This window comes from Myotis lucifugus, unplaced genomic scaffold, assembly GCF_000147115.1.
Source record: "Myotis lucifugus unplaced genomic scaffold, Myoluc2.0 scaffold_43, whole genome shotgun sequence".
NCBI lineage: Eukaryota > Metazoa > Chordata > Mammalia > Chiroptera > Vespertilionidae > Myotis > Myotis lucifugus.
In genome coordinates this window covers 5,477,567-5,493,390 of record NW_005871091.1, presented here as the reverse complement: position 1 = coordinate 5,493,390, position 15,824 = coordinate 5,477,567, and positions in this window count along the sequence as shown.

The window sequence follows — 15,824 nt, the reverse complement described above, 5'->3', positions numbered from 1 at the left end:
TGTTAAACATGGTTATTTTACTATACTTTACATTTTATTAACATCAGTAGTGACTGTGTAAATAGGAAATACTATATCTTAGTGTGCTTCTGAACATCTCTCTTCCCAAGTCCATGTTCAGTGCTATTACATTTTAACTTGAAATCAGCCGTAGAGTATTTACACCATAGAAATGGGCAAACCTACAAATCATGATCCCTTTCCTACCCAGAGAGCTGGCTGTTAGACATTTACCAGCACACTGCTGACAGAGCCTCCCCACTGTTCCAATGCTTCCAGGGGAATGGGTATTATGAGATTTTGAGTCGTGCTGTGTTTAATGCTTCTGTTGTGTTTCCTCTGTTAATTAAATCTCTTTCCATAACTTTGTATGAAGAGTGCTTATAAGGCATTTTATGAGGCTAATAGTCCCAAGAGTACTAAAAGGGCACATTTCTGCAATGACTCATATGATATGGAGGGTGTGGGCAGGGGCTTCAGCAAGTGTGCTGCCTGGAGGAGTATGCAGGAAGACATCAAAAAAAGAAGATAAGCCAGGCTGGTGGTTTCAGTGGTTGAGCGTCAACCTGTGAACCAGGAGGTCATGGTTTGATTCCCAGTCAGGGCACATGCCCGGGTTGCAGGCTTAAACCCCAGTGTGGGTCATGCAGGAGACAGCTGATCAACGATTCTCTCTCATCACTAATGTTTCTCTCTCTCTCTCCCTTTACCTTCCTCTCTGAAATCAATAAAACATATTTTTTAAAATCCTTGAATTATAAAAAAAGAAAAACTTAGAGTCTTCTCTTATTCTCCTTAACCTTCAGAACATTCCTACAAGTGTTCGGTTCATTAAACAGTTATTCCATATTCACCAGTCATGGCACTCACCAGGGGGAGAAGGAGGATTATGCACATATGCACAGTCCTTCCCTATTCTCAGGAAACTCACAGGATGGTGAGATGAGCGCTCTCCCACCATCACAATAAGGCCTATACTAACCTCTATATTTTAAATTATAGCCCTCCCCTCAGCACTCCTAGTCCACCTTACTCCCTGCCCCCCGCCTCAATAACACCTGTCACCTTCTAACATACTATGTAATTTACTTACTTTTTATGATTGGATTCACTGTCTTTCTTGTCCCTCTAGAACAGTGATGGCGAATCTTTTGAGCTCGGCGTATCAGCATTTTGAAAAACCCTAACTTAACTCTGGTGCCGTGTCACATATAGAAATTTTTTTATATTTGCAACCATAGTAAAACAAAGACTTATATTTTTGATTTTTATATATTTAAATGCCATTTAACAAAGAAAAATCAACCCAAAAATGAGTTTGCGTGTCACCTCTGACACGCGTGTCATAGGTTTGCCATCACTGCTCTAGAATGTATGCCCACAAGGGCAAAGATTTTGTTTTGTTTTGTTTTAGTGCTTCCACCATTTACTATGTGACTCTGGGCAAGTCACTGTACCTCTCTAAGTTTCGGTTCCTCATATGCAAACTACAGGATTTGTACAAGGCTGCCTCCAAACACTCACAGTTCAATGAGTTTTTCTTAGACATGCCAGTCAGGCATGTCTGCCACATCCAGCCACTTCCACAAGAAACTATTTTTCTGGGGTGCCCAGCATGAGGCAGCCATGCTCTGAATTCCACAATGCAAACCTAGGGCTACTTTCAAACCCTCAACTCCTTCCTCCTGCCATAACAGCATGAGTACCTGACCTCAAGGCAGACAGAGGTTTATTATGTGGCCCAGGAGAGGGATCTTCTCAGATAGGGGAAACCCAATTCTACTCTGAAGAATTTAAATTGGGAAATATAGATAGAATCAGGCAGTATACTTAAGAAACTTAAAGGTCACAAGTCTGAAGGAAACTGGAGAGGCTACAATTAGCCATAAATGAGCCAAGTTAGAAGTCAGCAAAAACCATGAGGTAGAGAAAAGACAGAGTATACAAAGCAGAAGTCAGTTTTTTTGCAAGAAGAAAAGTGGGCAGACACAGAGAAGGAAACCCAAGGGATAATCTGTGTGGGACTTCATGGGGAGCTCCTTAGGAAAGATCCTCAAAGTCTGCTGCCAAGATCCTTAGAGGTGCTGTCCACTCTCCACCTCCAACGCATGCCGTTTGGCCCTCTTTAGCTGCTGTTCTTGCATTTCCATTCGACTGTCTCCTTGTTGTCCTGCAGACCTTACTTGCACTAGCCTGACTGAGTCTCTATGTGTTACAACCAAACGAACTCAATTCAGAGATTGAGGGCAAGCCCCACAGGTAGGCTCTGCCTCACTGAGTTGCATGTCTAGGAACTTGTGTCAATGGCTTCTGTGATTCTGTACTTGTTGACCTCTCAGTGGGGTGTTGCTAAAAAATGAAGTGGACATATTTAATACAGTTTCCTTACAAGATCTAAACAAAAAATAAGATAGCTTGGGAATGAAATAGGAAGAAAGAGAATGAATGTTTATTTAACTACCACTGCCTGCCAGGCAGTATACTAAGTCTATGTCACTTAATCTTTGTTGCAACACCATAAGGTGGGTGGCATGCCCATTATAAAGTGATAACATGGAGTTTTCAAGAAAGTGATTGTTTTTGGTTTCTTCTTTCCCTTTGGAGACCTTGAAATTCTACTGTGATTGTCTCTGAATTCCAGTTTTGATTCCAAGGTCCAAAATGGAATTTAAAAAAATATGGAGAACTCCTCAATGATATTCTTTCTTCTAGTCTCTAGGCGTACAGGGCAGACTAAAAGCTGTCAATGAATTAGACCTGATGAATACGAGCAGAGCTGAGAAGTTCCCCAAAGAATTTGGAGAGTATAGAGACCCACTACCTGGGGCCCACTTAAAGCCTAGGCTTAGAAGTAATGATTAGATACTGAGACTACAAGACATACAGACAAGATGGTTAGATCCAACAGAATGCTAATTCTCAGTAAGCTGTCACTCTATCAGATATTAGCTGTATCAGATAAGTAACTCTTTGACACTAAGATGCCTGTGACTTCCTGGTGCCTTGCCTGCTCATGTACTATCAATATAAGCTAGGATGGAAGTTTGAGAAAAAATTAAATGAATGTTCATTGTCATTCTGGAGATAACATGACTTGATTTTCAGTGGTAGTATTACCAACTTTCACCCCCTTCTCATTTTTTCTTCTCTTTGCCTTTCTCAGCAACCTAATACTATATCTACTGACGTTTCTGCCTGGGGGGGTCAGCTTCCCAAATCAATTTCTACTTCTGACAGGAGCAGGAGGGATTATCATTGTTCCTTCCCTCAATCCTATGAGTTTAGAAATTAGTCATAGTCCAAGATCTAGTGTTCTAGCCTCAGAACTACTAGTCTCTAAAGACCCAACAAACCAGAGATCTGCATGATTAGCAATAATAATGCAGGCTTTGAAGTTAAAGAGACTTAGAGTTAAATTCCAACTCTGCCACTTTACCTTGTGCAGGGACAGTGCATTAATCTGAATAGAATAGGTAAGAGTTCTAAGAACTCAGCAACTTAAAAAAAAATTATTTCTCATCACAATACATGTCCAACATAGGTTAGTGGAAAGCAGGCTCAGGCTGAAGGAGATTCTATCTTATAATGTCACCATAACAACACATGGTCTTCAGAGTACTAAGATGGTAGAAAGAAGGCTAAAGAGTCAAGTTTTTCACCACATCACCCTCATCCTGGAAATGACACTTTTATTTATGGTCCACTGGCTAGAACAAGTCACGTGGCCCTGAGTACCTGAAGGGATGAGAAAGCATACCCGTCCATACATGCCCAGGAAATGGAGAGAATAATTGTACAACAGCAAGCACCACAATATGTGACACTACTGTGAGATTACTTTCTTCCTTCAAGGTTTTTGCAGGTGCAACAAACTGAGGATCAATTAAGCTAAGAGAAGACTGTGTAGCTGGAATAACCCCTCATCAGAGGACTCCCCACTTCTCCATTATCCTCAATGCTATTCACAATGAACTCAGTTCACCAGCCTGGGCTTATATCCATGGCCTTTCTTCCTGATCAATTTTTTCCTACTGTCCTGCCCAATTTTCTGGCCTCCACCTTCAAGCTTAATCCCTGCCCTGAGAAGAAACTGTAGGACTAGAGGCTTCGTGTCTCAGCGAGTCTTGCCAGGTCTCCTTAAGACCAGTCAATCGGTGTTTTTAGCCGTACAGCCATCTTAGATCCTTAAAGTTCTTGGGAAAGAAGGAGTCAAACAGCCAAGCTGCCCTGAAGAAGTGATCAGATATGTAGAAAAGGATTATGTACAAGATGTTCATTGAAGCATTGTTTTATAATAGCAAAACATTGGGAATAACCTAAATGTCCAGCAAAGGGAATGTTTAGAAATATGAATCATCCACTGATGGATATACTGGTTCTGTCTGCTGAGTTCATCAGGGTAAAAAGAAAAGACAAATTCAGATTATTTGTTGTGATGGAGTTAACTGGGAGCTTCCCTGTCACTGTGGGTCACAGTGTGACCTGCTTTCATTTAGTTTGCCCTGCAATTATACTTTTCCAAATGAAATTTATTGGCTAATTTTGGGTCAATTCCATAGGGAGCATCTCTACTGGGCAGTCCATACATGGTTTGGATAGACTTCTCCAGTACATTGGTCCCTGACCCAATCAGCTGTGTTTAGGGGAGCAGCCAGCTCTCCTCCCAAGTAGATAAGGGTGTGTGTATGTATGCATATTTGTGTGTGTGTGTGCACGCATGTGTCTAATGTTTTGCCTTTGGTAATATGGAAGGTGCTACAGTTTCTTCCCAAATGTTCTTCCTTTAACTATGGCCCTTTAGCCAAATCCAGCCTCCCATATGTTTTTATCAATAAAGTTTTATCAGAACACAGTCTTGACCATCATTTACATATATTAGCTATGACTCATTCTGTACTACAATAGCAGAGTTGAATAGCTGCAATGGAGACAGTATTGTCCAGAAAGCCCAAAATATTTACTATCCAGCTCTTTACAGAAAAAGTCTTGCTGACTTCTGCTTTAGTGCATTGAGAGAACCCATGGAGGCCAGAAGAATGATCAAAACTTTGGTGTGGGTTCCACATGCTATATTTCGAACCAGTGTCCACAGGCCTGGAGGTTCCAGAATTGGCACCTCCTCTATTTAATTGTTTTCCAACTTCTCAACAGACTCAGAGCCGTCATTCTAGACTACCAGGCTGCCTTGTGAGGCTGCCCCAGACTCTATGGGTGAAGGACACAAAGGGAAAAGGGGCTCTCTGTCACGGTGGATCTGATTCATTCTCTTCCTGGAGTTCTACTGCCTGAGACCTGAAACTTAGAATACACTAGGAAGGGGGAGAGAAGAGATCATGTCACATTTGCAAACACAGACATCGTTTAAAAATCTGGAAGGATGTGTACCAAGAAATTCACTGTAATATCTCTGAGTTATGAGATAATGGATAATTTTTAATTTTTTTGCTATAAATTTTGATATTTTATGATTTGTTACAATGAGCAGGCATTACTTTTATAATCAGAACACAATAAGTTATTTTAAAAATTATTAAAAGAAATTATCATGAATGTGGCAGGTTGAAATCTGGAGAATCACATGGGAGACATTTCAGCAGGGTCAAAAATCTGGGGAACAATTAGCCAATCTCAGTTTGTTTTCTTAACTTAAGCTCTTCTGAGAAAGAGCTGAAATCTGGCAAGCCAAATATTTCCAGGGCATGTTCAGCCACATGGCCCATAAATTTCCCTGGTCCTGGCACTCTCTGCCTCTCTGAGAACTCCTGTGCCCTCCAGGCCTTTACAAGCAGCCTCTAAGCTTTTTTTCTCCATTTGGCCACAGGTTCTCTTTTCAAAGGCCACAGACACTGATTCTGCAGAGCCGAAGAAGTCAGACAGACCTTGGTTGGACGTGGGCTCTGCTACTTAGTTGAGTTTGGAACAGTTACTAAACCTCTCACGTATAAAAGGGAGGTGATCCTACCTTCGGTGGAAGAAGAAATTACCCATCTTCTGCCCACTTACCTCCCTCCCTCCTCTCTCAAGAGGAGCAAACATTAATCTGATTTGTAGACAGTGACTGGTGACTTCCCTCTCTCCCCTCTTTCTCTGGGGTAAGAGTGGGCAGAGGAGCGGGATCTTCTCCCATAAGAAGGAGGAATAGCCATCTGGTACTCATTCTTTTGATTTCCTGAGAAGTAGTTGGTAGGAGTGGCAACATCCTAAAATTCAGGTTTTCATTTAAAGAGGAAAAAAGACTTCAAAGTCCTCACCTTACTATATTACAGGGATTTACAGTAGGTTTTCAACACAAACCTAGATATTTTCTTCATATTAACATGTTAAGCGCCATGTCAATCACCGGTGACTGACACTATACTTTCCGTCCGGAAGACAAGACAGGCTGGGCGCTTAACATGTTAAAGAATCAAGACACGCTTTTTACAAAATTTGAGACAATGTCACTTCAATCCATTAATCCCACCCCAACCCCTACTATTCTTTTCAGTACCTACTTCACAGAGGTGGAGAGAGGACTAAATAAAATTAAATGGGATAGAGCAGCTCATACAGAGCCAGGTGTATAATAAAAGCTTAATATCACAGAATCTTTTCTTTCTCCTCTTCCTTCTTCTCCTCCTCCCTTCATTCTGCTCCTCTTCCTTCATTCTGATCTTAGGGCCCTTCCTCTAATCACAATAGCATGTATTGCACTGAATTATAAACCAAGTTTTCTAGACTTTGACTGCCTACGATGACAATTATATTTTTCTCGTTCACCATTTAATTCCCAGAGCCAAGCACAATGCCTGGTGTAGAGTAGTTACTCATTTACTATTTGACAAATTGAAGGAGGAAAAAAATAATGATGTGTCACACTGATTTTTTTTAAACCTGTTACTCTCATAGTATTTCCTACCTCAATTAATAGCAACTCAATCTTTCAATATGCTTGGGCCAACCATATAGTTATCCTGATGCCTCTCTCTAATAATTCATATCCAGTCCATCAGCAAATCTAGTGGACTGACGTTATATCCAGAATGCAATCATTCCTCACCACCTTCACTGCTACCGTCACTGCCTGAGCCAACATCTTCCCCAGCATTCACGTTCAATACAACAGCTAGAGTGGTCCTTTAAAAATATTGGTCAGATCAGGTTACTGCCCTGCTCAAAATGTTTCAGTGGTTCCTCATTTCACACAGAAGGTAAGCTGAAGTTCAGTTCCAGAGTCCCAGCCTGAGAGTCAGCTTTCTAGGGGCGCTCTTGGTACCAAGTGTCTTCGTCTGAGTCCCCCTCTTCAAAAGCATAGCCTGAGACAAGAGCTGTCAGGGAGCAAGAGTGAGGAACTGAAGAGAGAGAAACAAAGAAAGGAAAAGCCAACATGTGGAGTTGGTCACTACTTTGAGCAACCAGAGCTTAATCCTACCAGAACCTTTTGAGGAGGTATATAGAATGTGACACACAAGAGAAAATTTTCCCAAGAAAGGAATGGGGGCGAGGGGGATATTTACCCATCAGCTTCCATTCTCCATTGTCAAAAGTGTTAGGACTTTACACCTCCAGGCTGCACACGTGGGAGTGCACAGGCAGATTTCTATGGGGACTTGGGAGGCAGGGGCGGCAGAAAGCAAGGGATGCTCAGTGCAGAGGCCAAAAGCTGGGAGCTTACACCTGTGCAGAGCTGGATGCCACAGCAATGGGATAAAAAGTGGGCCAAGTTTACAAATTTTTTTCTTTAAAGGGCCAGATATTAAATAACTTAAGCTTTTCAGGCTTCATATGGTCTCTGTCACATATTCTTCTTTGTTATTCTACAACCCTTTAAGACATGTTTTAAAAACAATTCTTAGTTGATGTGCCTGGTGAAGAGAGGCCACAGACAGACAGACTTGCCCAGGAGGCTGCACTCTGCCACCCCTGGCCACGAGGATATAAGGCTCATCCTGGCTCAGAGCCTTCCCTGACCACCTGATTTATGAGGGTGCCTGGTAATTATCCCTCTCAACTGACCTTCTTGCTTGATTTCTCCCTTTGATATTTATCACTTTCTAAAATGTTATATAGTTTACATATTTATTTATTGTCTGGATGCTTCAGAAGGATGTAACCTCCATGGAAGCCAGGTGTTTAATCTGGTTTGCTCCCTGCAGTATTCCAGTATGAAAGCCCTGATGCATAGCAAATTCCCAATATGTTTTTCTTAAATAAATGACACAATAGCATGCTTGTGTTTAGCACTTTACAAATGATGTGTCCTTGATACACGTTAATATCCATTTTTGTTTCATTTTTACAATCACCCTTTCCGATTAAAAAAAAAAAAGCAGGTCCCATCATCCTTATTTTGCAAATAACGAAGAGAGGTTGAGCAATGAAGACAGTATTGGGAGAGAAAAAAAATCAGGGACTTTAGATCATATAGAACTGGCTCCGAATTCTGGCTCTAACACTGGGTGACCTTGCGTACATTGTGTAATCTTGCTGCAACCAGTTCCTTATCAGTAAAATGGAGACGATAACACTTGCCTTACAAGGCTGTGTGAAAATTAAATTAAATAACATATTTGGGGAAATAGTGATAGTGTAGAAAATCATAAATTCACTATTTTGGGGCAGAATGGCGGGGAAGGGCTTGCATCTTTATGTGCCATTCTTCAGGAAGGTGATGAAAACCCATCTGCAAATTCTAGCTCCATCCACAGAAAGAAAAGGCACAGACGCACACAACTGTCAGCAGGTTGTCATTTACACCACCTCCACTACTGCCCTCGGGCTGAGTTTTGTTTGGCTGGTTAGTTTGCTTTTGTCTACTAGTATGTTAAAAGGCAGTTTGGTTAGGCAAATGTTCAGTTTGGTTGCAATATAAGCTGCTTCTTGCCAGTTGTCTTACTCTAGCTTTGATGCATTTATTGAACCTGCCTGGCCCCTGTAGACACTTTGAGTTCTATACCCCTGGCTTAGGGTTAAAGAGTCTTTTGGCGGCAGCCAGACCAAGATTTGAATCTTGACACTACCACTTATCTAATCCCTCTGAGCTTCAATTTCCTCATTTATACAAAACAGGGGGCATTTTTGCCTCCCAGATCCCATGTTCCCTAAAGTAGAACACTTATGCCCCAAGTTTGCAATATTCCCAGTCTAGTCTCTTTTCTGATTTTTCAAAGGGCCTGCAGATGTATGAAAGGAATGAAAGAGCCAGTTCTGTTGTTCTCGAAACTGCAGTCTTGTCTACAACGGAAACCTCAGCATTCCAACGAGTTGTCTACAATCCTTGCTGCTGCTACCACCGGTGCCAGAATAATACCCCTGCAGCTTACGGTAGTTAGTCCCCAAGGATGGCTGCCCAGGGACCCATCACTCTGGACAGTCACTCTCTTCCTTTAAATCTGAACATGTGAGCACCAAAGCCCCATCGAAGCAAGTCTTCTGTGCTGGGTGTCTCCAGCACAGAAGTTCTCCCACTGCAGACACAGCTGATTCTCACAGCCAATTGGCCTGGAGGTCGATACCTCACAGTGATAACTACAACAATCAAGGCTTAACCACAACAAGACTGTGCACAAAGTCCACAAGGGGGTGCACCAAGAGTGTCTACCTCAGGTAATTGGGACACTTAGCACAGAAAGGCACTCTATTGACACAGCGAAGCATAAAAAATGCCGAGACAAAGAAACAGGACACAAATGACAGAATTGGAGGAAAGCAAACTGTTGGATATAGAGTTCAAAATCACACTTTTAAGGTCTTTAAAGAACTGTTTAGAAGCCGCCGATAAATTGAGTAAGGCCCTCGAAAAGACTGGTGAGACCGCCGATAAATGTAGTGAGATCCTCAAAAAGACTGGTAAGACCACCGATAAATGTAGTGAGATCCTCAAGAAATCTAATGAGACCCTCGATGTTGTGATAAAGGACCAACTAGAAATTAAGCATACACTGACTGAAATAAAGAATATTATACAGACTCCCAACAGCAGACCAGAGGGTCGCAAGGATCAAGTCAAAGATTTGAAATACGAAGAAGCAAAAAACACCCAACCGGAAAAGCAAAATGAAAAACGAATCCGAAAATATGAAGATAGTGTAAGGAGCCTCTGGGACAGCTTCAAGCGTACCAACATCCTAATTATAGGGGTGCCAGAAGATGAGAGAGAGCAAGATATTGAAAACCTATTTGAAGAAATAATGACAGAAAACTTCCCCTACCTGGTGAAAGGAATAGACTTCCAAGTCCAGGAAGCGCAGAGAACCCCAAACAAAAGGAATCCAAAGAGGACCACACCAAGACACATCATAATTAAAATGCCAAGAGCAAAAGACAAAGAGAGAATCCTAAAAGCAGCAAGAGAAAGAAAATCAGTTACCTACAAGGGAGTACCCATACGACTGTCAGCTGATTTCTCAACAGAAACTTTGCAGGCCAGAAGGGAACGGCAAGAAATATTCAAAGTGATGAATACCGAGAACCTACAACCAAGACTACTTTATCCAGCAAAGCTATCATTCAGAAGTGAAGGCCAGATAAAGAGCTTCACAGATAAGAAAAAGCTAAAGGAGTTCATCACCACCAAACCAGTATTATATGAAATGCTGAAAGGTATCCTGTAAGAAGAGGAAGAAGAAGAAAAAGGTAAAGATACAAATTATGAACAACAAATACACATCTATCAACAAGTGAATCTAAAAATCAAGTGAATAAATAATCTGATGAACTGGTGATTGTAATAGAATAAAGGGAATGGACTGACTATTCTTGGGGTGGGGAGAGAAAGGGGTGTGGGGGTGAGTGAAGAGATTAGACAACAATCGTGCACCTATGGATGAGGACAGTGGGTGGGGAGTGAGGGCAGAGGGTGGGGTTGGAACTGGGTGGAGGGGAGTTATGGTGGGAAAAAAGAGTAACTAATGTAATAATCTGAACAATAAAGATTTAATTTAAAAAAAAATCCCAACCAAATAAATAAATAAATAAATAAATCTGAACATGCCTGGAACTAACTTTTGACCAATAGATATGGCCAAAGTAATGCTGCATGACTTCCAAGGCTAAATTAAAAAAAAAAATGATGTCATTTCTCTCTGGTTCCCTTAGAAAACACATTCTGGGAGACACAAACCTTCATATTAAAATTCCAACTACTATGAGACAGCCATAGTGTGAGGAAGTCCAATTTACCCATATGGACACTCCCTGTGGAAGAAAATCAAACGACTGGTAGGCGGTTCCGATTTACTTCTATTCAACAGTCAGCACCAACTTGCCAGGCAGAGAATGAGAAGCCATTTCGATGTCCAACTCACTTAAGCTTTCAGATGGTCTAGCTCCGCCCACCAGCTGACTGTGGCCACATGACAGAGCACCAGTGAGAACTCTCCTACTGAGCCCAGAATAATGAGAGGCAATACAATGGCTAATTATTTTAATCTACTCTGGTTTGAGGAGATCTTATATGCAGCAATAGGTATAGGATTGTACATACTTTACCTGGTACATCTGATGCCATGTGGCTAGGGCCAAGTTTCTGCTTCCACGTGCTTCTTTCATTGCTGGTGGAACTTCCTACTTGAAGACACTGCTCCTCAGTAGGCAAAGGAGGGTGACTTTTCTTATTATATTTGGACAAGGTTGCCCCAGGACAAAATTGCTTTGGGCTTCCAATGTTATAAATCCTTCAAACCACTCCTCCAGCCATATCCCTAGGACCTAAGCCTGCCACCAGGACAGCCCAGTGGGAACAAGTTCTGGAATCCACTGCCAAACTGTATCAATCAAGGTCACAAGAGAAAATATATGGTGTTTTTCAAATTAGAAAAATGTAGAGTTTTATAATAAAAAATTTTTTTCAAGGTGTGCGTGCAGAAGACCCATAAGGAATAGTTGAGTAACTCCAGACTAGTCACCCCACAGAAATGTTATAACCTCCATGCTCATAAGGATGTACATCAAAAGAGAACTAATGTAAACTATGCTCTTTAGGTGATTATAAGGTGTCAATATAAGCCCCTCAATTGTAAAACATGTACCACTCTGGTGAAGACCATTGATAATGGAGGAGTCTGTGAATGTGCAGTCAAGTAGTATATGAGAAGTTTCTGTTCCTTCCTTTCAATTTTACTATGAAACTAAAACTTCTCTAAAAAAGTAAACCCACGTAAAAATTAAGTTGTTCTATAGCTCGTTGACGTTTGGTTTGTTTGTTTGTTATGCAGCCTTCTTTTCTCTGAGTATTTCACTTTAGATGTTTTCTTTTGCTATGTCTTCAAGTTCACTAATCAATTTTTATGTAGTGTTTAATTTGTTGTAAATTTCATGCAGTGTATTTTTCATCTCAGCTATTATAGATTTCATCTCTAGAAGTTCCATTTGGGTATGTTTTTATATTTTCAATATCTCTACTTAATATCATGATTTTTTACTCTAGCTTCTTTAACATATGAATAGTTATCATTAACTTTCAATTCCCTTGTCTACTAATTCTATTATCTATGTCATTTCTGGTTCACTTTTTATTGGTTGATTTTTCTCTTTATTATGAGTAATATTTTCCTGTTTCTTTGCATGTTTAGTATATTTTGATTAGATGTGAATTTTATTTGTTGAACAATGGATATTTTTGTAGTCCTATAAATATCCTTGATCTTTGTTCTGGTGAGTCATTAAATAACTTGAATACAGTTTGATCCTTTTGGGCTTTGCTTCTAATCTTTGTTGAGAAGGACCAATGCAATGCTTATCTTAGGGGCAATTATTTTCCATTACTGAGGCAAAACCATTCTCAATACTCTATTTGAAACCATAAATTATGATGTTCTCTACTCTGGCTGATGGGAATAAAAACTAGTACATTCTAACAGTTGTGGTCAAAATCTTGGCTCTACCACTGGCTAACTATACAATCTTAAACTAATCACTTAATATATTTGAGTTTCAGTTTTATAGTCTATAATGTCAGGGATCAAAATAAATAACAGATAAAACTTCTTATCAAGGGCTATTAGTAAAGCCTATTTATTTTTCCTCTTTATTAGTTTCCCTCCTTCCCAATAGTGAAACTGTTATCCCCAATTGTGAAGAAGGACTCTGCTTTTTGAGGACACATCTAAAATATTTCTTCTTCACTCCTAACCTACTCTTCTAGCATTATGTCCTACTTTTCCTTTCATTTATTCTTGGATAATGAGTATTTATATTCCTCACACTGGGTTGATAGCTTAGGGGATTCAAAGAGGAATAAGACATGGTTCTACTTTCCAAACTTACAGTTCAGAAAGTGTGTCTAGACAACAACGTGGAGAAGGCTGGGGCAGGGGGGGGCGGGGGCTGGGTGGAGAGGGGCAAAGGATGAGGGACATCTCAATAGTGTCAACAATAAATAAGTAAATAACTAAATAAATAGTTTTTTTAAATGAACAAAGGAACTGAACAGTTTTCCAAAGAAGACATATAAATGGCCAACAGCCACATGAAAAGATGCTCAACATCATTAATCATCAGGGAAATGCAAATCAAAACCACCATGAGATACTACCTCACAGGGCAAATATCAAAAAGACAAGAGATAACAAGTTCGTGAGAATTTGGAGAAAAGAGAATTCAATTCTTGTGCACTGTCAATGGGAATGCAAATTGATGTAGCCACTATGGAAAACTACTATACCATCCAGCAATTCCTTTTCTTGTATTTGTAGAAGAAAAATAAAAAAATATCTTTAAAATAAAATAAAAAAGAAAGAGTGTCCAGTACTCTGGCCATTCTTGGGTTCCTTCTTCCTGGGATGCTCTCAGGCAGATGAGATCAAGGGCTTGAAGCATTCTGAGAGAGGACAGGACTGGAAGATGAGCTAGAGCTCAGAGCTACCTGAGTACTGAACGTCATAGGATCAAGTGAGGGGACAATGAATGGTGTCCAATAGTGAGGGCAGAAAACATCATCCATGCATGTGTTCATGGAACAGCAAGGCCACAGGTATTATTCTAGGGAGCAGGCAGTCTAATGGGGGTTGGTCAAATAACCAGGACAGAAGAAACCAAAGCTATAGGGCTGTGGTTCAGGAATATTGTGGGAGCCCAGGGAACATCATGGAAGCTTTCAGAACTGAAAGGGGTAAAACCAAGCTCCTTCCTCTTGTTCAGACTGGCCTGGACAATCTGAGCCTTTAAATACAGTAATGATTGAGCCAGCTGTCAAAAGCTGCGAATAAAACGAACATTTACATACTAGGCTGCCCCTGAAAGGCTGTCCATATATTTCCCATACTTATAACCCAACTTATATCACTCCCTAACAGAAATCCAAGAGAAGATGATTTACTTCTCTTCTGAGCCTTGAATCATCCTGCCCTGTACCTCTTAGAGAACATATTGCATTTTGCTTTTCATTTGCAAACATGATTTTGCCTCAGTCTATATGATAAGCATTTTAGGGACAGTGATTACTTTTTTTATGGGTTCTAATTCCATCTTTGCATTGAGTTTCATGAAGTTGAACAATTCCTTTAGCCTCTTTGAGCCTGGTTCCTCATTCGTAAAATAAGCATAACAACACCTGCCCTGCCTGTACCTCCTGAGGTTGTTGTAAAGTGCCATCACAGCCAACTTTATTCAGAAAGAATATATGCACCCCTATGTTCATAGAAGCACTATTTACAATAGTTAAGATTTGGAAACAGCCCAAGTGCCCATCAGTAGATGAGTGGCTAAAAAAAGATATGGTACATTTACACACTGGAATACTATGCAGCTATAAAAAAGAAGGATCCCTTAACTTTGAAACAGCATGGAGCGACCTGGAGAGTATTATGCTAAGTGAAATAAGCCAGTCAGAGAAAGACAAGTATCACATGATCTCACTCATATGTGGAATATAATGAACAAAATAAACTGATAAACAAAATAGATTCAGAGACATGGAAGCATGGAACAGACTGACAAATCTCAGGGAAGAGGAGAGGGGATGGGAAGAGATTAACCAAAGAACTTATAAGCATGTATGCATAACCTATGGACACAGACAATAGAGTGGTAGGCTTGGGGAGGATGGGGCAGTGTGGAGAGGATCAAAGGGGGACAAAAAGGGAACATCTGTAATACTTTCAACAATAAAGATAAACGTTTTAAAAAGCCAACCTTATTTTATAAATGGTGATGTGTAAGGCAAATGTGGCTACATATAGGGATACTGAGGCACTAAATATTTAAGAAACTTCCTTAGTAGGTCTCTGAGCAAATAATGGCAGAATTAAAATGAGGCTGCCCATCCCATTCCCAACAGCAAAGATAGGAGCATGCGTACTGGGAACAAACTGCCTGGGTTTTATGCTGACCCTATTCCTTAGAGCTTTGGGCAAGTTATTGAGCCTTTCTGCAGGCACTAGTTCTTATTCACTTTTATATGTCTCAGGTTCATAATTGCCATCCAGTGTTAAAGACCAGAGCAATGTCTAGGGAAGGATTTAACTGACCGTGTCATGTGCATGTCACATAATCTCTCTGGATGACTAGTTCTTGATCTATATTTTAAGGCCTTGAATTAGATGAGCTCTTTTTAAATTCTCTTATATAATACTTAAAAGTTCATCTAATAAATCATTCTTAAAGGAAGTAGAGACAATTATTCCAGTTAAAAATAAAAACTTTAGTGAGTACAAGTATACTTGAAGAGTAAAAATCTTGCTAGCTTCGTGACCTTGGCAAGGCATTTAAGCTCCCTGAGGCTCAATTTCCTCTTCTGTGGCTACACCACAGAATTGCTGTAAGGATTAAATATTTAAAGCACCTAACACAGTGAAGCACAATGGTAGCCAGCAAAGCCAAACAATAATTACAATTTAGCTTTAAAA